A 26,861-nucleotide genomic window follows, 5' to 3' on the forward strand; every position below is an offset into this window, starting at 1 on the left:
ACGAGACTTGAACTCATAATTAGGGCATTCTAAAATAGATCTTAATGTAAAAAACAGACAATCTGAGTTCGCCGTGAAACTGCATTCGGGTAATGATGATTTAATTAAAACGATTCAAAGATTATAAAGCATAGTAATGTCACAGCACGCTCACGTTTGGTGTTTTGTGCCTGTAACCTCCTCTGAAAAGCGTTTTTTTTGCGTGAGTGTGACTTGGGTGGACTAACCCTTTAACAGCAAAGAAAGATTCCCAAAGCAAATATCAGTCACAGCAACTTTTTCTGATTGACAGCAGCATCCTGGTAAACATCATCTCAAGCTGACAGCCCTGGAGAACTTCTCCAGAATGTGACAGCCATCACAGACCCGCATCCACACATGAAAGGGCTTTGTGTTGTGAAGCCCCTCTACTGAGACAGAAGAGGACATGTTGTTCTCAGTTAGAAACAGACATTCAGAGAAGGCTGGAAGAGAGGGGAGAGGAGGCAGAGTGTGTGCATATGTGTGTGTGTGTGAGCGTGTATCCTTTCTGCGATAGGACAAGGAGTGCTGATTTAGACATAGCCAACCCAAACACAGATGCCCCAGTCCTTCCTTCCTGTGGGTAACAGAAGGAGACACAATGTGTTCGAGAGGCCGGAGCTGACAAAGGGATTAATCCGATGACAACAAATGCTCCGATCTCTGGCATAAGTCGCAGGCAGAAAAATACATATCATATGGTCGCAACAGCACTGACACAGACAAACATGCGCGGAGAGCCAGAAACGTCCCGGAAAAAAAACAAAAAACAAAATCATGAGGGAGAATTGAAAAAAAGAGAGAAACTCAGTAGTTCGCAGTCCTAGACGTGCGAGTGTCACATATTTTTGCACCAACGTTGCCTTCAGAAGAAACCCATTACTTTAGCTCTGGGAACGAATCTGTAGCAGTGATTTTTTCTTTTTATTGACACACAGTATAGTATCTCCCACTGGTAATCTGTCAATCCCGCTATTATCTCTCACTTTCTCGCCATTGTTGTTTCTCACATCTTTCCCTCTATCTCTTCCTGTGTCTGTCTTTACCCCCCCTCCCCACACACACCCCGTCTGAATGTCGTTTTTGGGCGCTGATATGAACCTGTGAACATCTGCCCGCGATACAGTGGGAGGAAGAAAAAAAAAAAGAACGAGAGAAACTGAGATGAGGTTGAGTTCATGTGAGCCACCCGTGGTGCCGGACTGTTACGGCCATCAGTAAATCTACCATCTCGCTGCTATCAAAGGTTCGCTCTCTGCCTCTGTGTCCGTTCGTATATGTGTGTGTGTGTGTGTGTGTGTGTGTGTGTCCGTGTTCTTCGTCTGTCTGTATGTGTGTGTGTGTTTCTTTTCCTCAAATAACATAATCCCATAAGAGGGTGGGAGAGACATTTTTTGAGGATAAGGGGAGAAAAGAGAGGAAAAAATGATGGCAGTGGAGAGAGAAAAGGCGATGAAGGGAGAGGGGGGGTGGGGGGAGTAGAGCAGGAGAAAAGCATTAGTAGTTCCAGCCAGCTGCCAAATGATGCCCTTGATTGCCTCTCTTCTTGTGCAGAAACAGAAGGTGTGAGGGGTGATTAGGCCTGGGCCCGATCCCTGATGAACAGATGTTAATAACAAAGCCCATGTTCATTGTGGTTAATAGCCAAGCGCGCCAGGGCTGGCTGCTGAGGCTAGGGGAAAATCTGCCTCCATAGCTCTTCTCCTCCCCTCTCCCTTCATGGGAGAGAGATAGGCTCCCTCTACTAATGTTTTGGCTGTACACTAACGTAATGAGCATGGTATTTGCAAGAAAAGGTAATGATAATCAGTCACGGGGGCAGAAAAAAACACAGCAAATGATGGTGCGTCGCATTCAGGAGATAGAGGAGCTCAGGGTTTGTGCTGTTAACTTTTAGTTGATGATCGCCTTTTGATGATATCAGAGATAAAGGGTTGTTAATAAAGCTGGGTCTGCGTGGCTGAAATCACCGTCGCCTCATTTTTGATCCTATTAGGCTATTGTCTTCAGGCAGTAAAGACAACAACTGTAATGTGCAAAGGAAGTGTGATAATTCCATTTCATCGAAAAAGGCAAAAGCATTCTGAAGCTAACAAGTTTTAAGGTGTTTTTTGATAATATTCAACCACTTAATGTGCCACTCCGTCTCCCCCCTTCCACCGCAGTCGCGTCACGACACCACTGTTGTTTGAATCATCTGCCCCCTCAAGTGGTGCCAGTTTGCGCACTAGCTAACACTGCTAATGCTAGCTGACATTCCTAAAGCTTGCTAGCTAATGTTCACATTTCTATGGCAAGGTTACATTGACGTTGCAACTGCTAGCTATTGGTGGAGCAATGAAATCAGAGAACACTTCTGGTTCCCTCGTCTCAAAGTCAGTTGGGTTTTTGGAGAAGGTTTTAAGTTAAATGCTCGAAAAAAAAGCCTGTGGTTACCACAAGCTTAAGATAATTACATGTTTTGTTCTACAACATTAAAATACATCATTAAATGTCCCACAACTTTATTATTAAGCGCTTACATGTCTTAAAATAAGTGGTTGCTAACAAAAATGAGACTACCAAAGCTGCTTTAAACGTCATCACACCGAATACGGAGCTTCACCTACTCACTAGTCCGTCTTAACAGGCCGACTTTAGTTACAAACTATTCTAACTCTAACTTTACAACTTGTAGATTGATCAATGTACAAAAAAACATGTGTAGTAAGATGCTTAATGGTGCTAATATTTAAGTCATGTGACCCAAATGTAGTCTGTGTATAGCCTTCTGTCAGTTTTTACTTGATTTGATGATGATTCATGATTCAAAAATCTGTGAAGATTATCTCGCCCAACAAAAGGTGTTGGTATCCTTTATTTTCTGCAAAAAATCCAAAATCTAATTCAAAAGTCCCATCGGCTTTTTGTCAAGGGAACCAGGGCGATGCTCACTTGCGGGGTTAGCCCACAAAAATGCATAATTCCTATAACGCCACTATATTGGCTGACAAACCCTGTTAGAAGCTTGAACACGTGTCAGAATTCTTACGCAGAGATGAACAAAACAATCATTTCGGACCTGACAAACATTTTTGAATCCTAATTTACAAACACAGCGATGTTTTAAAGGAAAAGAGATATTCAACACATTTCTACAAGCTTGGTAGATAAATACAATCATGAGCTTCAAGATAAAATTTCAAATATATGCTCTGTCAATACATATATCAGGGGGTTCAGGACCGAACAGGACGGGGTTTTAACAGTGTGGAGAAATACATCATCGTCCTTGTTTATGGAAGTTACAGCTCCTACTACAACACCACCTCCTTCCCTCTAAAGATTACACAGTTTACTTATAAAACATTCAAATGCGATGAATTATTGAAGTGCAGCAGATGCTGTAAAAGGAATACTTTTTCAGCGTTTTCTATTGGTGAGGAAAAAACTTGCTATTCTTCTCTAAGCATGTATGCGGCGGCACCAATTCTCTTTTCTCTCTGTGTACACAGCATGGAAGGAGACTCATCTCGCACTCAAATATCTCCGTGGGGAATGGAAAGATGGCAGAGATGCATGCCGTGGCCACTCCTTTTTTCTCTGGGCCACAGAAAGAGAAACATTGGCACCGTTGACAGGGAAAATGTGACATTTTCTGCACCGTGATACCTTACATCTCCAAATTGATGCCTTGTCTGAAATAGACAGAAGGAGGCGTAATGAATGTGCTTCGGTGACACAAAGACATGCCACCAGGACATTGTGGGATCTCGGCTCTGGAGCATTCTGACTGGTTCGCTTTTTTAAAGCGCAGAGGGCCAGCTGTTTATGTTATTCAAATTTTAGTGGGGTTGGAGAAAATGTGCGTCCATCTACTGTAGCGGGGGATAGTAGTTTGGACGAAAGCATCCATTTCTAAAACCCCTCTTTATGCTATTGTGGTCAATCAGACGACATTGAAAAGTATTTTTTTTCATGACACTGCTTGAATTTCGCTTTATTTACAGCTGAAACGTGGACAAAAGATTAAAATGACTGTCATTTTCTTCAGTATTCACGCTGTCATCTCCATGTCATCGTTGGTCCTTTTATGTGAAATCTTTCACTGGTAGGAGACCATGTAACTGTACGTGTGGCGTTCAAATAGACTCATGGGGAGGTCATGGGAGTGCTGAGCTGACAATCAAGGGACCAGCTGTCATTCAGAGCGCCATCACCAGCCGCGCCACGTCGAATCCTCTGACGGCCGCACGACTACAATGGCACATTTCTGTTCTTCTTCTGACAGGTATGTATCAGCGTGATGGATTGGCGTCACAGAAAATCTTTCATCAAGACCCAAATATCCTCTGTAATCATCCTCATTATGACATATAAAGGCGCACAACACGTTTCTTTATGGGTTTGCGTGCCACCAAGGAAACCACTTACAGTATATACAGTATTTTATGAAGAAAGTATAGCAGGTGGTTTCAAACCTCTTTTGTCGGATGGACCGACACAACCCACACGGCCCTGCTAGAAGAGTTCAGCTTCATTAGTACCACCATATTGATCAAAACATATTCATTCTGCTTTATCCAAGAACTTAACACAATTAATTCAATATTGATAAAAGTACTATATTAAAACATATGTATATTTTATACTGCAATTTTTATTCTGCAGCTTAAATTGTCTTATTCAACTCGATCACAATGTATCTGCTGTTTTATTTGACTCTCTTTCAAATCTTATTTATCTTTTCATCTTCACTTTATATCCTTTCTGTCTTTGATTACTTTTGTCTTATACAAAGCACTTTAAAGGAGGTTTATAAATAATCTTACTTTGCCTTCCCTGAATTAAAATAGATTGTGTTAAGCTACAGCCAGATGTACTTATTATATTCATTATACTTGTAATTATCGTATTTGTACAATCATTTTGGCCGCTGTACTATGCATGATCAATAATGCAAAGGGTGTCACAATATACGCCAGTTTTACCGTTTCGTGACACTTACATTAGTTGTTTGGTTTTATCTGTCTCGTGTTATTGATCAGGAATGCAACATTTTCCAGCCAATCATGATTGATGTAGGCTATGATGATGACCATGTTTCACAAGCTCCACACTCATCTGAAGCAACTTGTAGGAGGATGCGCAGGTAATCAATTTGCCATTAACTTAAGCTAACTATTTCAGCCATCTATCCATTCAGTTAGCTAGCTATTTTAACCATATATCCATTGATTAGCCTACAGCTAACTATTTTAACTGTTTAGCCCTTAGCCTACTTTTAGCTAACTATTGCACCTAGCCATTCTTTAAGCTGTTAAAACATTTATCCACTCTTTTAGCTAGCAATTTTAACCATTTATCCATTAGTTATAATTATTTTAATCTTATATTCATTCTTTAGCCTCCAGCTAACTATTTTAACCATTTAGCCCATAGCCTACTTTTAGCTTACTATTTAATCTCACCATTATTTAAGCTGGTTTAAAGATTTTTCCATTGTTTTGTTTTAGCTAACTTTCAAACATTGCCATTATTTTAGGCTAACTGTTTTACTTTCAGCTTTTCCGCCATCACTCAATACTTCCAGCAGACTGTTTCAACTGTGTATCCATCACTGTTTCCCAGCTATTTCAGTGTTCATCCTTCAGGTGTACTTTTAGCTAACTGTTTAGCCTCTTCTAGTTCTTCTGTGCTCTCAGAAAAAGGTGGGGTTGTAATCTCTGGCGATGCATCTTATAATCAACACACGATATTTGATGCCCCTGACAAGTCTCTGCTAACAGCCCACTTGTGAACCACAGTTTGCAAAGTTTCTTACTGTTGGGTTCATAAAAAACCTGCGTGTGACTGTAAAGGACCGTCACACAGCGCTCACTTTGTGCCAGCCGAAATATTCCGGAGCACAGAAAAACACACCCGAATGCCAAAATTCAGTGATATCTTCCTTTAAAAAGAAAGAATTATACCGATGACAGCTCTGTTCGTCCTTTAAATTGAAAGGAGACAATGCTAGTTAAGAGTTATATTCCCAGCGGTATGCTTCCTCTCACAGGCGTCAAGCACCGCTGTTTAATGTACACTCATGCCCCATCTACCTTCTCTTCCATTATTCCACTCTCCAAACCTCTGTCTCATGCGCTCTTTCCCCAGGCCCCATGCTGTCCCTCTCTATTTATTGAATACATCTTTTACTCTGCAACATTTTTCCACCTGAGCTGGCAGTTGCAACTTTTATGGGGGTGGTGCACACAGGGCCGCGGAGGGAAGAGGACCCTCGTATTTTCATTGCACGCATCATGCTCCAGCGAACGAGGGCCATCTAGGCTGAAATGAACTAACAGGGAAGATGACTTAGACCGTACCCTTTTTTGTGTTGTTCTCCTGTTTATATTATTTAAGAAGGAGTGATAGCAGCACTCGGTATTGCCCCCACTTCACTTCATGAAAAAATAACAACAAGTCAATAGAAGGCCACCAGCTGAGCGGAGACAGGATGGGGATTTAAAAGGGTAAGTAAACAGCAACCTGATCAACAAAACAATCTATTATTCAATGCCATTTTTGGCAAGATCAGTTTTTACATGGCCCCAATTTATCAGGCAAGCCAAGCAGACAAAACACATAAACAAGCTCTCGGAGTGATAAAAAAAAAAAAAAAAATCATTGAGGCGTCTTTGATGGTGACACGTCGCTTGTTACCATCATCAGAAAAACACTCAAATAGAACTACTTAATGCTCATCAGGGGTGTTTTCAACTGTTTCCAATCAAAGAAGATAATATTAGCTCGTATTTTTACAGCTACAAGAAGCAAAGTGTTAATCACATCGCACCCCCCCTCCCTTACACATCTGTATGTCAGGTGTGTCTATTTCCTATCAAGTGCAACTTTTTTCCAAACGTGATGTAACCCTATCAGACGCAGGTCAACACAGGACGAGTGCTGATGTGAAATTCACTCCATTAGAGCCAAAGCCCGGCTTTGTATTCATGGCAAAGGCGAGGCTTTCCAGCAGAATTACACCAGCTTTGTGTAAATAATCAAGGGCTGACCTGTAGGGTTAAACCCCGTAATTGAAGTGATACTTCAAAGAGACGACTACCACCTTCTCTAGGCGGCGAAGCGCTGCGTGGAGCAAGCGAGACAGACATGGGGGTGGAGGGGGTCGAGGGGGGAGTTCACACACATGCATAGACACAGGCACTCACACACACATAGACACACTCGGGGCAGGAGAAGGAGGTAATGGGGTGCCCAGATTGGATGACACTGTGTGAGTGCCTATTCTGTCGTACAAGTGCTTTCTCTGTCTCTCTTTTCTCTCCCCCCTCTCTCTCTCTCTCTGTGAATGGATGACCAAAATGCCAAATTGCATCCCGGCCCACAAATGAATAAATGAAATGAACGTGTGATGCTTTGGCGCGTTGTATGTGTGCACCCGAACAGTCCTGACGCAACGGGCTGAAAGTGTTTGATAAAACGGGGGGGAAAGTCTTACATGAGTCTTTTTTGAGGCAACTTTTGGAAAAGGTTTCGTGTGTTCATTATGCATGCGTGAGTGTGACTCTGGAAAAAAAAAAGGTGTTAATGGGGTCAAAATCTAAAAATGTATTATTTTGCATAATTTTAATATCCTTTTTTTCATTACAGTATTCACACAGCCGTTTATCATTATTCATGACGATTTGTTTCACTGACAAATGGGGTCAGGTAGGTCACAATGATGCATCCATGCATCATTTCTGCTGGAGATGTTACATCGTTCACGTGTCTCGATCCAAAATTATCTATACACGAAAACACAAAATACACATTGTAGAAATGGTGTCGCTGGTTTGACCTGTGCTGAATTCTTTTTTTTTTTTTTTCTTAAATCCAACAAAGACAGAAAAATCTCCAACAAAGCATTAAGTGATTTACAAATTCCCCTCTTCCTAATTTTGGCAACATCAAATCAGAATAATAAAAACCTGACCCAGAAAAATAAATGTGTAATATAATAAATCCTTAATACTGATATGTGTGTGAATCAAAAATCCAAGTAGTCTGGAGAAATGATAATAAAAATAAAACATTGACCCAGAAAAATAAATGAAATGTAATAAATCCCAAATAATGAGCATGTTTTCAAACTTCCCTTCTTTGATTTGACGGAATTTAAAACTCCTCTGATCCAGAAGAAAAATATAAGAACCCTTAAGTCAAGAAAGATCTCTTGAACCCTACATTGTGCACATACAGCAGGTTTCACAGTAATACTCACAGTAAACTACTGCAGTCGTGTTTCTGCACTGCATTACAGGAAATTATTTGCAAAATAACACAATAAGCTGCTGTGAATTTGAATTTGAGTGACTTTTTTAAGTGAAAACTGCAAAAAAAATGGTACTTTACAAGGAATTACTGTAATGAAGGTACAGCACCATGCAGTGTTTTAACAGCAAAATACTTTAGTTTTACAACAAGGTATACATGCATACATGCTAAAAGGCTAACAACATGCTAATAGGCTAACAACAGGCACACAAGTGTTCCAGCAAGGTACACATGCTAACAGGCTAACATGCTAACAAGCAACATTGTTGAGTTAACATGAAAACAGTACATTGCTGTAAAGTTATTTGTATATTTACAAAAACAACATTAACTTGAAATCTTACACCAAAACACTGTATTTTCATAGTACAATTCTGTCGTGGTTACTGTAGAAACACAATACATCACTGTGTTTTGCATATATTTTACTGTTGAATAGTTGCAGTATACTACGCTGCTATTGTTAGCCAGCAATTTCCTGTAAAATTACAGTAATTTTCTTAGTGTAATTACCCCCTGAAGAAGCTGCTGCGAGAATTCAGCTAAATAAATCTGCACTGTGATAAATCTAAAAACAGGGGAAGGTTGCAAATTGCCCTCCGTCTGATTTGACCTAGAAAAATCTAGAAAATCCTACAATGTAGAACATCCCGAGCAGGGAGGGAGCTTGCAAATTTCCCCTCTTCCTGTTTTGACAGCATAGAAAACCCCACTGACCCCCAGCCGTCCCCATGCCGACACGGACCACATGCAGCCCAGATGCTGATCCGTCCGCGCTAAACTAGCCTCGCTCTGCCGCAGCACAATCGTCGCTGTGGCGTCGGCGCTCCACGCCGGCGAGCTCAAAGACATTTGCCCCACTGCAATTCAATTAGAGGCTGTAAACAAGTGACAAAGGCAAAGACAGACAGACGGGCGGCCACGGCTGAAAATTAATCAGTAGGGTGGTGGTGGGTAAGGAACTGTGCTGTCTGTCAGGGCTGCGAGGAGTGACTGGCACTGCTGTAATCACTCATTTACAGTAGTGATCACCATAGTGCATTGTGGGTGACGGATGCCCACGCTGTAGAAGAGTACAGCCCACTATCTCCCCTCATCCCCACCCGCCTCTTTTCTCCCCCCCCCCCCCACTACTCCCTCCTAGCTTCACACACACCTCCAGCAAAGAGTAGCAACCAGCGGAGAGAGGCAGATTGATCCCTGGATTCCGCGTAGCTACGGGCCTCCTTCCCTCATTAATTCTGCTGATTCCACCAGATGGGAAACAAAATATTAATTTTATTCAGCCCTAGGCACGAGCTCTCTGTTAAGGTGTTCACTAAATCACCAGGGTTTCATCAGGATGCTCTGATATTGCAGCCCGGCTGTAAAAAATTGCCGGGCCGGTGGGTGGGACAAAGGTTCAAATTGTCATAAATGTAATTAATTGAATGGCGAGAATGATTAATTTATCAGAAATGGAGGAGCTGACGTGACTAGCCAACATGCCTAGCCATGCCTTCAAAGTGGGAGAACACGCTCGTTTGAATTATGCAAATTAATTGACTCTTTCAATGTGGCATAAAATGCTAGTGCAACTACATTGCATGGTACATTAGTCTGTTCATCCAATAAAACTGCATTCTTTACAAGTGAATCCTTGACTCAGAGGGCTCTGGGATACAATTCATTTTCGGCACAGATGTGAGAGTCTGGCAGCATTTGGCAGAAGGTTTCAGGCGAAAAGGAGAGGAGAGGAGAGGAGAGGAGAGGAGAGGAGAGGAGGAGAGGATGGGGAAGGGGAGGGGAGGAGGGGGGAGGCTGAGAGAGAGATGTACAGTGCGGATGTATATGTATGAATGTTTGGTGTTTGTCCACTGACCCCACCGAGAGCGCCCCTGGCACGAAACCCAGCACAACCACGACGTAATCTTCAGCAGCTTCGGTGCACCGTGCCTTTTAGTTTAGCTTTTTTTTTTTTTCCCCCCCCCGTCACCCCTTTTGTCTCAGAACGAGATGACAACTTAGTTTGTTGGTCACATCTAAAGAACCATGGATCATTGATTTCATTGCAATGTTGCAGCGCTGCCCTCCCACCCGCCGCGCCATAGTGGAAACTGGCAATGACGAGGCATGTGCTCAGATGCACAACACACATGCGTGCACACACACAAACAAACGCACGCCTAATTATAAGCACCGCTTTGCCACAGTCAAACTCCAGTGAAGGATGATGATTTTCCTGAAAGGGCGCAGGATTGCGGACAAATAGACAATATCAACAATTTTTCATTCCGAAATTAAGCATCCGGCGGTGTGAAGAACGTGTCGTCGCGTGCAGAAGATAATCACAATCAGAGCAGGAGATCGAATCAAGAAACGATTCACACGCTCATTTATTTGAATCGTTATTTCAACCCTCCTGCTTTTCCCTCGACTGTCCAGAATTCTAATATCACAGTTCAGCATTCACATCCCCATAATCCCCGTTTGGAGTTTAAATGTGAGGCTGAATGTCCTCCAATCAAATGGCACCACAACTGCCGTGCACCACAACTGCCGTGCACCTAGCAGCGCTGAGGTGGGGATGGAGTGAGGAGGAGTGCTACCTTGCCACCTAATGAAAGCCAAGCGTACTACTCTTACACCACTGCCCTCCACCTCTCCCCAGCTCCCTCCCTCCCCAATCCGAAGCCACCTCCTCGCCGCTGCAGCCGCTCTCTCCCCACCCCCACTTTGATATACATGTGTCAAGGCAAAGTGACAAATAGCACATATTAATTAGGCACTAGGCCGGGCGAGATTGCTGTTATTAACGGTGGAAAAGGGGTAAGGTTGGATTTAATTGCCTGTGACATCAAAGTCAAGTGACTGGTATTTCAAGCATCATTTAAAATGTTTGATATCGAGGCCATTGTACTCACATAAAAACACATCTAAAAATATAAAGGAGACTGATGGGGAGGAAAATACCTACATGCTTTTTTTTTTGCCGCAGCTATCTGGAAGCTAATAACATCGCTCCTCCTGATAAATTGACTAGATCCTGATGGAAAGTGCATTGCGGTTGCCCCTGACCGACTATCGCTCCCTCTGTCTCCCGATTTTTTTCCCCGCGTACTCTCACGTATTTCATTCGCTTCGCTTTTATATCACTTGTACGCTGGGAGAGGAGGAGGAGGAGGAGGAGGATCAGGAGGGGTGGAAGAATCATTTCAATATCAAGCAACAGACGTGGAGAGAGTAAATTTGCTTGGTTGGTTTTTGGAAAGCAAATGTAACGGTGTTTTTTTTTTTTTTATTACAGAGAGCGTCTGCTAAAGATATAGATGAGAGGAGGCGAGTGGATGAAGATATTGTTCTTCGTGATGGCGTGTGAGTGCTAAATAAGAGGAGATTTGTGCAGGATATAAAGATGAACACAAAAAAAGGGGGGGAGTGTTAAGTCCCAGGGCACTGGATGCTTAACAGAAGCCTCTGCGTTTATAGTTGTAGAAATAGAAATGAAACGTCTAACAGGTCAAAAACAGATTCAACGCTCACCTAAATCCTCCATGTTGGAGAAAAGACTGCCAGAATCGTCTGTGTGTGTCGTGACAACTGATTATTTGGGGCCCCCATCAGATTGTAGACAGTGCTTCCCTTTATATTTTTTTTTTTTTCCTTTTTCTGCTGTTAACTGTTGCCATGGCGATGCTGTTCTCCTGTTGGGCGTTCTGCTAACCCTGAAATTAGTGCAGAGGTGTGGCGCCACCCCAAACTGCGCTCCGCTCTTTTTTTTTTTTTTTTTTTGCTGAGCCTGCCTTGATTCGCTGTCCACAACAACCCCAAAACCTGTTGAAAAGATAAGCCCCTGATGCTCCACTGGAAGCAGTCGCCAGCTAGACGCCCCGGCACTCCAAAAAGCAAAAAGGCAGGTGCAAGTGATAAACAGCAGACATACTCTAATAGTCAGAGCCGTAACCCTCGCCCGCCGTAGCCCCTTTTAAAGGTTTTTTAGAGCTTTTCTTGGATATGGGACGGTTCTAGATGCTTCTAACATCTGCATATCGCAGCCATTCCACTTTTACCACCGGGCTGAAACAAGCCCCGATGGGGTCCCTACAGCAGTCCATTCAGACCACTGCTGTCACGCTCCTGTCTACATTAATCTGAGGCCCTGCTCAGTGGAGGGCTTATAAAAGCTCAACACTGGTCATTACAGGACATGGTGGCCATGTTGAAAAGCCCCACTTCCTCTTTTATCTCGTCGCCGCTCCGGTCTCTCATTTAGCGAGGCGCAGCAACTTTTTCGTGCCAATGACTTCATCCTTCTTCATTTTAATGGCCCGTTAATGCTAACATCGTCAGTACCTCCGCTCTGCATGGAAATAACCAATGCCAGTAGATAGAGTGCCATTTCTCGGCACTTGTGCACGCAATAAGACACACCAGGTGCGCTCAGTCTCAAATTAGCCGATCAACAGGGAGGCAAAACTGGCATCCTGATGATCCCAGGCACCAGCATGGCACATCATTTAGGAAATGGCCTATTATTTTTGTGCAAGCATTAAAAATAATTTACCGTCTTTAAAGTCTTTGATTTCCCCAAAGACAGGACAGAATGTACAACTTGACATAGGGTTTATTGTGGTGCAAAAAAAAACAAAAACTAAAGCAAACACTGGAGGGGGAAACTTAAAAAAACACCTACTAGTCATGTAGAATCTGAAATGCTGATTTAATACCGTGTGTGGCGTCCTTGTGTGTTCTCATTACAGTCATAAACAGTGCGCATGCTTTTATTTAGATAATCTGCAATAAAATATATTGTCTTCTTTATCATATGAATTGATGTAGTTGTGGGGAAGACATTATAATCAGTAGAGAAAGATCTTTTGTATGCCTAAATAAACAAACTCACCTCAGTTTCATGACCGAATGAACAGACTGAGCTTAACGGACGACTCAGTCTCATACTGTTTTCATTTGTTTACATGTGGCGGACCCTGCCACCTTTTCTAGCTTCAGACTGGGGTGTTCTGGAGACCTCAATCGGTGTTATTACCTCATTGTTATTGTAGATATTGAAATTCAAGGTTTGAAATTTCTTCTCAGAAACTACGCAGTGCCCCTTTAAACGAATCAAACTGTACTGTCACACGGGCCAGTCTGCTCTGTTATGATCCTGTCTCTGCTGTCTCCACCCGCTGTCAGCTACTTTACACGTGTCAAAGCGCGTGTTCTCACCATACATGTAGTTAACTGTGCTCAGGGTTGTTTTCTAAATCAGTAATGAGCCATTATGTTGCTCTTGACCGCGGACGTTGCAGCACTCCATCCTCCGGGGGCCCCGCACGGTGCACGCTTTAGTTTCTAGGGTGAAAAAAAAAAAAAAATTACAAACACAAATTTGTCATTCAGTCAATTCTGTGCACTCACACCCTTCAATTCTGCATCATCATCATCATCATCCTTTGCATCACGATCCTGCAGTCGTGACTCGGATCAGGTGTTGACAAAGAGACTGTGAGGAGAGGCTGGTTAGAGTCGCTGCAGTCAGGGGCCACTTGGAGAGGTGAAAAGGGGGAAATACATATTGATAAGATGTGGCGGTAGGCCCCTGTAGTCCGCTTTTCCCCAAGACAGGCCACAGACTGGAATTATAATGAGTGGGATTAACACCCCCTACCACTGCTGTTTCTAACCCCTCAGCCCCCACCAACACCACCACCACCACCACCACCCCTCAACACACACACACACATACATTTGTTCCCCACAAGCACTTCTTCTCCAGGATCTGTCCTGCAGCCGAGGACAGGAAGCCAAGTGCCAGCGAGGAACATACTGACATTAATTAACAACATCTGACACAGATGCCACGCTTGTACTCGCTCGAGAGGTGGTCCAGCACATTATTTCATTTTGGGTTATTTCCTTTCATTTTTTTTTTTCCCTCCCCCCCCCCCCCTTTTTTTTCTCCTTGCTCGATTCACTTCTTAATCTCCTTGACACGCTGTCCTCTCTCTTTGCGTTAGGGAGCGCAGAGCTTCCAAGATCTGGCTTTAAATGCAATTAACTTTCCACTTGTCAGGAGCTTTTTGTTTAAATTTTTCTTCTTTTTTTTTTTTTTTTTTTTTTGAATAACCCCTCTCGCTCGCGGATATGACAAAAAATCTCGCGGCAGAGATTGCATGCGGCGATATTCATCGACATTCACACCTTTGCTTTGCTCGAATCTATTTGCTCTCCCTGATACCCCAAATATTGTGACACCAGACACAACGCCGAGGCCCCGTCGTCGCCACCGCCGCTCTGCGCGCCACCCAGAAGCGCGTCGACAAAGAAGAGCCCCGTTTTACGCGACGCCACTCGGGGAGGCAAGAGGTCAAGCTCTCAATCAAAAGGTGGAGGAAGGAAAGGAAAAGGGGGGGGAAAAAAGAAAGAAAAGGGCCGTCAGACGTTTGGTAATTAGCCGGAGCTTCTACTGTGCCGTGCGAGCGACACATATGCTCGAATCCTGTATGTGCGCCACTAATCAGCCGACCTCAAACTAAAATAGACGTGTGACTTGCCAACTTGTCTGCAGACGTGTTGATAAGTGGCACACATGTCAAGCCATTATTTGTGATGCAACTCTGAGGAGAGACAGACAGAGAGAGAGAAAGGAGCATGCCAAGTGCTGCAGCCGCGCACTGTACAAGAACAAAGAGCATAGGTGAGGATGGGTAATAATCCCTTGCTGTCTTGAGGGGCCATTTCTCCCATCAGGGGCCCCTGCGTGCGTCGAAAAAAAAGGCTCTGAGGGGAGATGTGTGGCGCTTTTTTTTTTTCTCTTTTCAAACCAGCCCTGACACTTTCTGCCTGCCTCTGCCGTTTTTCTCTCTCTTCGGTGGCAGAGAGTGACCCGGGCTCCCTCCTGACCTGCCTCCGGTAATGACCGTCGTACATCATGTCTTAAGTGCTGCGGCTGATGTCGCCGGCCTGTCCAGCGCTCATTTCCATCTGACCCAGCGAGTCCCTGGACCGGGGCCACGGCAGGGAAATTAAAAATGCATCATGTGATTCATCTTCTGAATGACTCCCCCCCCCCCCAGCACATAAGGGGGAGATGACCACTGGGGGATAAAGTCATCGCAAAGGACCTTGGGTGGCTTCTTCTGTCTGGTCCAGGTGTCAGGCAGGGACGCTGAGAACTCTGGGACGATTTTGGTTCAACAAGCCAAAAAATAAAAAATGATATCATCATCATCATCAACACGTGAGCCGCAAGATTGAAGGTCTCTCCCTGAATCAGTTAGTGATCACCGCTGACCACAGACACAGCTTTGAATTTCACTCATCGGTGATCAATAACATCACGTCCGCTGACACGTTGACAGTTTTAATTTCTCCTGAGCTGGAGGATAAAAACACCTGTCAATATTAGCAGGAGAAGTCCACCGCCCCCAGAAGCTGAAGGGGTGGGGCTGCTCAAACGTTATGCTGCCGCCACCTGCTGGTAAGCAGCTTTTGAAGCCTCCACCCCCTCTCCTCCTCCACCTCCTCCCCTCTTCTGCCATTCAAACCCACCAACTCCCCCACATAGTATCCATCCAAAAAAATAAAACTCTCCTGCCTCCAGCTTCACTCCCACAAATCCCCACAAAAAAAAAAAAAAAAAGAAAGAAAGAAAAGGCTGGAGAGGTGTTTATTTTTCAGCCAGTAAAAAATATTTCCTTTCACCTTTTAAAAACTTGTCTGGTGCGCGTGATGCGAGGAGAATATATAGGCTCGTGTAACTCAATCACGCGCAGAGGAACAGGGTGGGGTTGGGTGGGTGGGGGCGCAGACATGAGGAGGAGGAGGAGGAGGGGGTCAGCAGATAGAGAGTGGTCAGCGATGGTTGGCTGGAGGAGTTATGCAATGGGCAATTATTCTATAATCTATAAGAAAAAGGAGCTCCTGGAGGCACCTGAGGAGGAGGAGGAGGAGGAAGTGTTTTCCTTAAATCTCTCCACACTCACACACTCCTGAGGGCAGATCCTGCAGCAAGGCCCCGAGTCCAGCACCCAGACAAAGACCAGCCCCCCCCCCCCCCCCCCCCCCCCCCCCCCGCCAACCCCCCCTCAAAGCGTTTAATCTTAAAGCTTGGCATAAGGCGCCTCCGCCACATTACTCTAAACACTGTCTCTTCAATCGAATAAAAATAAATTCTAGTGCTCCGGCTAATGGTCACATCGAACACTGACCGCGGGAGGTAAGTCTAACAAAATTAGTATGCAAAAGACCTGCCCCCCTCGCGAGGCCTATAATTTCCTGTGCAAATGATTTCTGTATTTGAGGATGAAAGGAAGAAAAAAAAAGACAATGACATTTTATTTTTTATATATTTATATATATGTATATATTTCTGAGCGTGCATGCGTGTGTGGAGCCTCCCAATAGTGGCTTGTATTTAAATAACTTAACCCGGCGTCAGCAGGTGGCCTCGGATGAAATAAGGTAAAAAACGCAGAGTTGTGGAGAGAGGGGATCCCGACACTCGTGCGTCTTTTTTTCCTTTTGTGATGTTTAGTTGATAGGGGCTTTTTTTTTTTTTTTTTTTTTTTGGCTCGACGCCCCGACGGTGTGAGCTGAGGACAAAAACAAGTGCCCCTGTCTCAGAGAGCGTCCGGCTGCAAGAAGAAGAAGAAGAAAAAAAGAAAAAACCCTTCGTTTGCTCTTTCGCCTGCATTATGGCTGCTAGCTGCATGCTGTGACATCTCTTTTTTCCACGAGTTAACTCAATTAAACGTATATCCGCCTTACATTGTTTCGCACAGACGGACCTTTAAACTTTTGAGAGAGAGAGAGAGTCTGTCACAGGATGGGACTGCTTTCCAGGAAAAACAAGTTCTTCAGTTACCAGGGAAAAATCTAATAATAATAATAATAATAATAATAATAATAATAATAATAATAATAATAATAAAAAGTATTTTCCACCTCACTTAATTAAAGTCTCTCGTCATCCTCCTGAGCTGCACAGGGCCTTTTACAGGCTCCACGCGAGGCTTGCATTTATTCAGACCACGACTCTATGAATGTTAATTGCACCGTTTCCGAATCATAAATACTAACATAAATCATCGGACTATACAATATTATGCTCTTTTTTTATGTCCCCTACGTGGGTCTGCACGAGCACAGCCTCATCACTATAAATCACATCCCTGCAGCTTCACCGCGACCGGTTGCAGGGGAACCCGAGCGCGCGCGCACGCACGCACACCAAAAAAGCCCCTTCCACGAGCTCGCAGACCATTTTCTTGGTATTAATTTTAATGTACTTAGAAGATGGAGCAGCACTTCCCCACGTCCGACGTCCATTTAGTTATCAATCATGACTTATAATCTACATCACGGTATATTAAAAAATCCGGCCGGGGTGATTTTAATTTCTGTGATAAGTCACTAGAATAAACGATGGGCTTAATTCTGTAATAAAAAGAACTGTAATAAAATCTGAATTATTATTATTATTGTTATTATTATTATTATTAAAATGTAGCTATTTTACATTTGAGAGATTTCAGATTTAATCTCAAGAAATTGCTGCTCCACTATTTTTTATTTTTTTATTTTTAATATGCAAGCATCAGACAGGCAGTCACAATATTTAGCAAAGTGTTAAAGCGTGTAGACACTCAGCTGTGATGGTGAAACATTTCCTCACACAAGAGTCTGACATCCTGGAAAAATCCCAAATGAATTAAATTCCAAGTGGTCTTTTTTTTTCCTCTTCTAGTTGGCTTCCTTATTTTTATTTTAAACTTTCAAAGAATTGCCAGGATTCAGTGTATTTAAGTCTAATTTTTTTGGTGGTCATTATTTATTAATGTTTCATAAAATCCAAACTGTTTCATGCATCAATACGAGCAGAAAACAAAGAAATGCAGCCTGCTTTTAACTTTTTGGGAGGGAAATTGTAAAATAAAAAAAAACCACAATGTGTCTGAAATCTTATCAGTTTAAAAAAAAAAAGGTAATCTTTGGATAATAATTAAACATTTGCTTTTAATGTCTACATTAGATTAAAAAGGTGTCGTAGATACGCTAATTTTAAATCAGACACTTATTATTATCATTTATTATTGACATTTTCTGACATTTTCTAACATGTGTTGTTGCGTTCTGACTTTTTGACTTTTTTTTTTAATAATATTTCAGTTTCAAGCTGCTCTTCCAACTAAACTCCATGTAAGTTCTGGCTGTTTTTTTTCTTTTTCCGTCCCTCCTGCACACAACAGCAGTGTCTGCAGCAGAGTGGGCGCCTCAGCCCTCCAGTGTACACGTCTCTCTCTATGTGTCTGTGTCATAACCTCCATCAGGGTTTCATATTTCCCTCTTCCCTCATCTGTCCCAGCATGGTAGCCTTAATATGCATGTCTCCGCACCGACACGCTCTGACTAAATGGCCACATTTGCACATCTTTTTTTGCAGCCTATGTCCAATCCCCTCGCTCCGTTAATGCGAGTTAATTTCTTCCCCTCCAAAATAATACTTTGGCAAATCATTCTTACAAAGTGCTACATCATTTATTGTGAGGACTTCGGTGAACTTCTTTGAAAAATTAATGCCTTTAATTTTGGTTGATGGCAACATCAGTGCAGCTCTGTAAATTGCACTTTAATGAGATTTTGCTACAGGGGATAATCTGCAACTGACAGAAAAAACATCTTGAAAACATCTGTAGACCTATGATTTCGCTCTGACGATTCTACCCCCCGTAAATCTCAGAGCTGAGGGATGAGCAGAAAAAAAAAAAAATGGTCACTTGGTAAGTACAACTTTATGATCCAAACTGTTCAAAGTGAAAACTGCGAGAAGTAAACTTGAAGTATGTTTTGTCATTAGTCTGAATGGGCGAGTGGGAAAAAGGGAATCAGGAGCAGAACAAAAGAAGAAGGGGTTCACTGGAACCTGAGGAAAGTGTAAAAGATATTCATGATCAACGTGTGCCCACTGTAACAAGCATAAATAAACATCACTGATAAGTTTAATAGATCACACGCAGCAGGCGTTCTGCAAACTCTCGCAAAATATCATAAAAAAGAACAGACATTTACAGTCTGATGTGGAGATCAAAAGATTGTCCCGGCTGATCAAGTACCAGAACAGCCGGCCAAAACTTTGGCATGTGATGATATATAAAAAAAAAAACCACCCAAGCGAGATATTTAACATTTGATCATAAAATCAAATATGCTGCGATTCCACCCTCAGAACCAATCCAAGTCGAGCCCATCTGAAGGCTCTGTGTTGTACATTGCCTTGCCTTTCGGGATGTCTGGATAAAGTCCCATGGCCCACTAACTCTTCCAAGGAGACAGACTTGGACGGCGTCCAGCTAAAGTATGGACCAGATCATCTGCAGCCCGAGCCACGCCAAAGCCCCCCCTCCCTCCAAATTAAAGCTGACACATTCAATCTCGTCAACGTGGTGTGTTTAATGTGTCTTTCTCACACCGTCACCTGATCTCTTTGCAGCACCATGTTAATCTCATCTGTTTTAAACGTTGTTTTTTTTCTCTCCCCCCACCTCTTCTCTGTCTGCAGCTTTAACCCCACCGCTCTCCATTCAGTGCGGAGAGGAGTGGCACTGAGAATCTGCCAGGTGAGCTGTGAATGTCTCATTACTGTTTTATGGATGTGTCCAAAATGTCCACCTGGTCTGTATTTTCCTCATTCGCTCTTTATTTTTTCCCTGTCTGTGTTTTGTCTGCGTCTGGCTCGCACTCGCTGTCATGGAAACAATAGCTTGCTGGAGATAATTACAGAGCAGACAGCAAACTGCAAGGTGGGATGCGGTGAGGAATGCTCGCTCTCGTAATGAATGCAACGCCGGATTTGGGAGGCAAGTGATGGAGTCCCACCCTGGCTGATTTGGGTCCCGCTTTTTCTTGAAATTCCTGACATTTATTGGCCCATCCTTATTCAATCTGTAAAGAGCTTAATGTTTTCCATGTGCTACCTTCACAATCCTGCAGCGGAGGAAGACATGTTTCCAAATGTTTCACGGTGAGCGTTTGTCTCCAGTGAAAGCGGTTTCTTCACTCGGTTTCCAACATCCACCTCACAAAACAATATTACATCCATCGGAGAACGCACTCTGCCATGTAGAAAAAAAAGGAAAAAATAGTCCCTGCTGGAGTCTGAGGAGAGATTTAAAACTTAAAGGGGCACTATGTGGTTTTTCAAACTCTGAATTTTAATGTTTAGAATGTTAATGAGGTGATAATACAAACAGAAATATTTATTTTTTCCATAACTGAACAAACAAGCTGTTCTCGGAAGATCCAAAACACTGTTTGAAGCTAGAAAGGTGGCAGGGTCCGCCAATTAAAAACAAAATGAAAGTAAAGTGGGTTTATTTATTCAGTATAAACAACAAGTTTGTTTATTTAGTTTGGCATAACAGATCTTTTCTCTTCGGATAAACATTTCTTCCCCAAAAACTACGTACTGCACCTTTAAACTGAAGTATATAAATAAATGTTGTGCTCATGGTTTCATACTCCACTGCTGCCATTTCTTTTCTGTTTTTTTTTTTTCCCCCAAGAGTGACACAATTAAAGCGGCTCCAGCGATTGGTGCTGCGCTCGGTGCCAACTTGGGATCACGCTCCCAGCACGGTCCTGGGTCTTCTTGCGGCTCGAGCAGACAACTCTTGTCTGGTTGGTGGCCGAGCCTCGCTGTCGGGGTGGCAGCACCTGTCAGAGCCGGGCGCGTCATGCCAGCATCTCGCTAGGAACTCCTGGACCCAGAAGAAGATGACGGCCTCGCGCTGCATAAATGTGGCGTCTCTCCCTCCCTGAAATACACTGGGCTCAGCCGCTGTGGAGGCGCAGTACAGTGTGTGTGTGTGTGTGTGTGTGTGTGTGTTGGTGTGTTTGGTCTTGGTCTCTTGCTCTCCCTCTCTGTCTCTCTCCATCTCTCGCATGATTTCCCTGACTCGGGCTCCCCGGGGGTCAGTCATCTTGGTCATCAGCTCCACTCGCAGGTCAATTGTAGCAGCAAGTGGTCGGCCAAACAATGCAGAAAAAAAGAGAAGAAAAAAAAATTGTTATAGCCATGATCCACCGCCGCGCTCTTATCACCGGCGCATGACAAGATCAGACCGGAGAGCTGGCCATAAACAAGCCGATGAGTGGTGTGAGAGATTTGCTGGAGCACTTAAAATGGATGAACAGAATATGTTAAAAAAAAAAAAAAACACAAGACACAGAAACCCGCTATAGATATTTGCATCAAGTGAATCTTTGAGCGACTGAGGAAGGCTTTTTTTTTTTTTTCCCTGCTGATCTCCAGTAGGGGAAAACAGTCCTGCCGGGCCAAATTAACTGGAGAGGCTTTGCACACAGGCCCCGTAGACTAATGAAGAGGCCCAGAGGATATTTGCAGGGTCACACAAAGGAGGTGGTATAGATGCTGGATGAAAATTGGGCATTAAGCAGGATGCCATGGGTTGCTTCAAACTACTGCAGGCCTCCCTTCCAGGGGACCATCACTGTAACTATTTTCTTTTTTTCTTTTTTCATCTATTAAATTTCTTTCAAGAAATGAGATGATTATTCACAGAATATCTGCATGTTTAGCCGAGAAGCCGTCATCATTCCTCTTCACCCTGCAGACCCACAAAAAAGAAAAATTAACATTTATTCAGGGCCACGGGACTTTTATTGGCTCCATATGCAGGCTGCAAACCCACAGGAAATTTCAATTTGAAGCCACTTAACTTCAACACTATTGCAGTCGTCTCCAACGATGAGGCATTTAGGTTTTTAAGTATTAAGTGGGAATCCCAGAATGCAGGAGTCGAGCGCTGTGTACCAGTCAAGTGCAGTGGCCACGAGGCAATGCCGGCGTCCGCTAATGCTTTACAGCACCGCTACTTACAATGGGATTCCAACTGTTTGCCCAATATGAGGTAAAATGAAATTAATATCACTGGCCATACATTTTGTGCTAAGTCCCACAAGCTATTGTGATTCAGAAACCTGTGGTGTAATATTACAGCGGTTGTTGAGTTACCGTTGAGCGTTTGAGGATTAAAACAATATAAAAACCCCGTTCTTTTATATTTTCATCCATCGTACGCGGCTATATATCCTTTGAGCTTCACTTTTTCTTCACAGTTTCACCACGAATATGCTGCGTAGTCATTTTCCAGCACAGATATTACTCAACTGCTCATCTGATTTTGGATCTCCAGCCAAAAATGGAAGCAGCAATTACAGAACCTAACTATCCGTTTACTTGATGAATTCCGTTCAGCCGCGTTGCCGTTTGATAAATAAGGAAATGCGTCGACGCTTGCATCATGTATAGTAATTAAAGTGAAAAATACTGTCACAATGTAAATCCTTAATTGGACTCCCAGAGAGATATTGGAAATTTGTCTTTAATAATAGGTGATGACTGGGGACAGAAAAACAAAGCGTGCTGAAATGTGGCCCTGCAAGTCCAATTAATCACAACGTAGAAAACAATTTAGCACAGCTCATTCAGGGAATCACCAGGCCCAGGTAATGCACTTTTAATCATCTCACTTCAGCAACGGTGAAACAGGGAGAAGCCTCGCTTCTCTTCGGGAGGATGATGTTTCTCTGGGTGTTGCAAAATGTTCTCTTTTAATAGGACACAATTAATAAAGAGTCGATTAGAGCGCTTTGGTCTACACGTGCAACATTTGTGCTATTCTCCACTAACGCAGTGTCGTGTGACATATATCCACTTTACAAGCTGCACCTCCCTTTGTGTCTGCGCCAACTCAACAGATTACATCTACAGTTATCTCAGTGCTTTTTTCATCCACGACTGAATTAAAATACCTGTATGTATTGTTAATAGTTTGCTATTTGTTTTGTAATAATCATAAAGCTAATCATGCAGCTGTTTTAAACTAGCAAGGTTAGCTAGCCTAGCTGGCTTTCTTGCTAAAAAGCTCTGCATATGCGCACAGTAGTAGAACCAGTCACCCACTCTCTGATTTGTTTTTTGGCAGCTTTTTCGAGAGCCTTAGCGACCTAACGTTAGCGTGTGGCTAGCTAATATCGCTAACGGTTATCTGGCTAGGATCAAAAATGTTAAAATCAATATGTACAAAAACAAACGGTAAGCTATTAATAATATATACGAAGCAAGCTGTGAAAATTAAGTATATTAACTAACTTACGGATGAAAGAACCGTAACTACTGATCTCGTAGATAATGTCAGCTACGTGAAGAACCCCACTCAGTAAAGAACTGACATGATTATCGAAATGATCACTAAACACTATATACAGAAAACAAACGGTGAACTATAAATAATATATAACAAAACAAACTGTGAAAGGTGAAGTACTTTAACTTAGAAACAGATGAAAAAGCACTTACTGCAGATCTTTTCATAGATAGTTTGTGAGCTAGGCAAGCTGGCTGAAAGAAAAGAGCCATAGCAACCCGACATTAACGTGTGGCTAGCTAACATCGCTATCCATCTATGCTAAAAAGACTATACACAAGAACAAACAGTAAACTATTAACAATATATACAACGTAACCTGCATTTTTGTTAAGCTACAGATGAAAAAGCACTTACATAGATCTCAGCCAGGTGAGCTGACCACCTTATCCCACTTTGTAAAAACACCTACGTGATGATGGATGATGTATTTTTGTAGGCTAGCCAAGAAGTTAGCATTGGCCTGATTCCCCTCGACAAAAAGCCAACTGGATTTTTTAATTGGATTTTGGATTATGACTGAAATCAAACTCAAGTGTATGATACCTACACATTTTGTTCAGCAAGATAATCCTCACAGAACAACATCACTTTTGTGATTTTTGAGGCATAAATGAAATTGCTGGAAGTAAAAAGCTAATGGTAGGCTATAAACAGGCCACACTGCGGTAGTTACACGACTTAAACTTTAACGTCACCACTACTAGTCGTTTTACTACACAGTTACAATACATACTTTCTTTAAATTGATCAATCCTCAAGTTAACCCTAACCCTCAGTACTACATCGCTCTTTACACAATACCCACTGTGAAAAAGGAAGTGTTTTATATAACTAATAGATGCATATTGTAGAGTTGGCTCCCGAAGCAAAAGGGACGTGCAGTTTATAACGAGGATCTCTGTCGGCTGAGAATTTGTTATGCAGCTTAAAAAAGCCGGGCAATCCAAAGACTGCGAATACCTCCAGTTAAATGTATGTCAGCGAGTCCATAAACTTGTGTGCTAAGTATCCGGGCAGGACCTTATTAGCACGGGTCAATCAAATCATAAGTGTGAATTGACCCCTCATGCCCCTGCTTCTGCAGAGTCGGAGCTCCGCACTTGGTAAAACAATCTCGCATCAAAGATAAAAGTTTTGGGGGTGTTTACTATTCTCTCATTAACAACGCTCCCAGCCATCTGTGAAGTGCCGCAAACACACCTGCTCCACCCTGGGCCTGTAATGGCTTTTCTCAATGTGCATGTGGGTCTCCAACTATCTCAAGGAGAAGGAGGGGGGGGTGCTGTTATAGACCTGTCATTCCGAGATCATCAGCCAGACGCACAGCACCTTGTATTCCACTCGCATAATTATGGATATTGTAAAGCATTCAAAATGATCAATTTAGCAGGCTCTGTCACCGGAGGAGTTATTAAGCCACTTTGTGTTGATTTCAATGTTCGTAATGTGGCGTTTTAAAGCACACCCGACTGCGTGAATTCGGAGCGCCGTCGCTCGGAGCGTGGACTTGTGCAGCTTGAGGCAGAAGTATATTTGTTAGCGGAGTCATTTTAAGCAATATCAATTTGGTTTGGGTCGAGGCCAAAATCTCCAGAATCCTTCCCATGCTGCCATCCACAATTTGCCGCTCTATTCAGATTCTCATCTTCATTACGTAAAAAAAATAATAAAATCCATTGATGACAAAATGAGAGGGAGCTCCGGAGAGTAACGCGGAAATATCTGGAAATAGATTTTTTCGCTTATACTTGATCGCTTATACTTGATGGAGCTGGATGGTCCTTAAGGGGTTGCGACGCAGAGGGAATGACTCATTTTGAAATGGGAACTCTTAATAACATCGCCACCTTTGAAGTCTCGCTCTTCAAACTGAAATGCCTCACGAAACAAGAAGCAGTGAACCACATCAGGTGCTGAGATGAATGAACTCCGGCAAATGAACTTTGGCGAGACCCCGTTGGATCCTTTGAACTTGCTTCAGGTCTGTTTCTGGTCTGTCAGGGGAGGGAGTGCGGCGCTGTGGTCACTCTGTGGTATGGTCATCAGGCTTTGCCCCCTCCGCTCCTCCCTGCCAATGTATCTGTTTCCAAATGGGACTGACGCAGGCCTGAGACGTACCCTGCTGGGGTCCTCTGAAACCAGAGACCCTTGAAGTGGACGTCTGCCTGTGTCCAGTCTGCTCCCAGGAACCTCCTCGGATCCAAGGCCTCCAAATGTGGCCCGCTGCATGAAGACATTCTGGACACAGCCTGGTCAGTCGGTTGCGTCCCTGCCCCCGACGCCTTGGCCCTCCACACACACACCACCACCACCACCACCACCTCTACCACGCTAACCACCAGCAGCCTCCTGCAGACCAGGGAGCAGACCACCCTGGGCTGGTCAGCAACCCCTGCTTACACCTGCCATAAAACTTAAAAGCTACAGTCTCATCCCCCGGCTTTGAAGTGTTCAAAGCATAGCTGAGTGACCTTTGATGCGACTTTGGCCGCAACACATGTTTTGCACCCATGTATAAACGCCGGCCTCTCAGCAGACAAGGCGGGATTGTTTACCTACATGTGCAAAACGTAAGGGCCAATGCATGGCAGCCATGCATGGAGCCTCTATTCCCACACGTCAAGTTCCCCCCGCGGTGGGAAGCTGAGATGAGGCGAGCCGGACACTGCTTTGAGCAAACATATTCAGCCACCATGTGTTCAGCATTACTCCAGCCACTTTCTCCGTGGCCTCACACTGACCACCAGGCCACAGTCTTCCCTAAATATGGACACACGCTGCAGTTGCTTCAGATATTTCACTGGATATCCAAAAAGGCACCAAACACATTCACTCAGTGCACATGCCAAAGTATACTGTGCTTACTTATGTTTGGCCCACTTATTTTGTTCCAACCAAAATGTGATGTTAGCTGGAATGTACTGTAAGTATGAATCAAAAAGCCTAGTTGGTTAAGTTCATCCAGAAATCATCTACTCATCACCTAGCTGACGGAAAGTCGGAAGTTTTCGTCCACAAAATCGTTGTGGAGCTTCGCAGCAAAACTGTGTTTCAGCTTCGTCACTATCAACTGAAGTAGGTGGTTAAATTGTTATAAAAACAACAACAACAAAAACATAAAATGACGTCATACAGCTCGTCTGGTTTGTAATCCAAGTCTCCTGAAGACCCGAGATCCCAACACGGATTTCGAAAGATGTTATTTTGCCTTTTTCTGAGCCACAATCTTCAGTGTACGTTAAAAGTGTTCCCTTTCTGAAGTTGGTTCACAAGTTTAACCATGTGTTGAAGGTGTAAATAACTTTTGGTCAAATAAGGGGCCAT

At 43.3% G+C, this 26,861-nt stretch overlaps 2 long non-coding RNA genes across 7 annotated transcripts in view; both read left to right on the forward strand.

The window, feature by feature from the left end:
* LOC115569660 (uncharacterized) overlaps nt 1–5,146 on the forward strand; it is a 281,040-nt gene extending 275,894 nt beyond the window's left edge. For 5 of the 6 annotated variants that reach the window (XR_003981589.1, XR_003981587.1, XR_003981590.1 and 2 more), the window contains 2 exons: nt 3,516–4,291; nt 5,049–5,146. This is a non-coding gene — a long non-coding RNA (uncharacterized LOC115569660). Of the gene's footprint in view, nt 1–1,147; nt 1,268–3,515; nt 4,292–5,048 lie in introns of all 6 variants that reach the window. The other variant, XR_003981591.1, reaches the window with a different exon arrangement.
* Nucleotides 5,147–19,768: 14,622 nt separating this feature from the next.
* LOC115569661 (uncharacterized) lies at nt 19,769–26,585 on the forward strand. Its single transcript, XR_003981594.1, has 3 exons — nt 19,769–19,922; nt 20,066–20,326; nt 20,868–26,585. It is a non-coding gene; the product is annotated as an uncharacterized LOC115569661 (long non-coding RNA).
* The last annotated feature ends 276 nt before the right edge of the window (nt 26,586–26,861 follow it).

Source organism: Sparus aurata, chromosome 19 (genome assembly GCF_900880675.1).
Source record: "Sparus aurata chromosome 19, fSpaAur1.1, whole genome shotgun sequence".
Taxonomy (NCBI): Eukaryota; Metazoa; Chordata; class Actinopteri; order Spariformes; family Sparidae; genus Sparus; species Sparus aurata.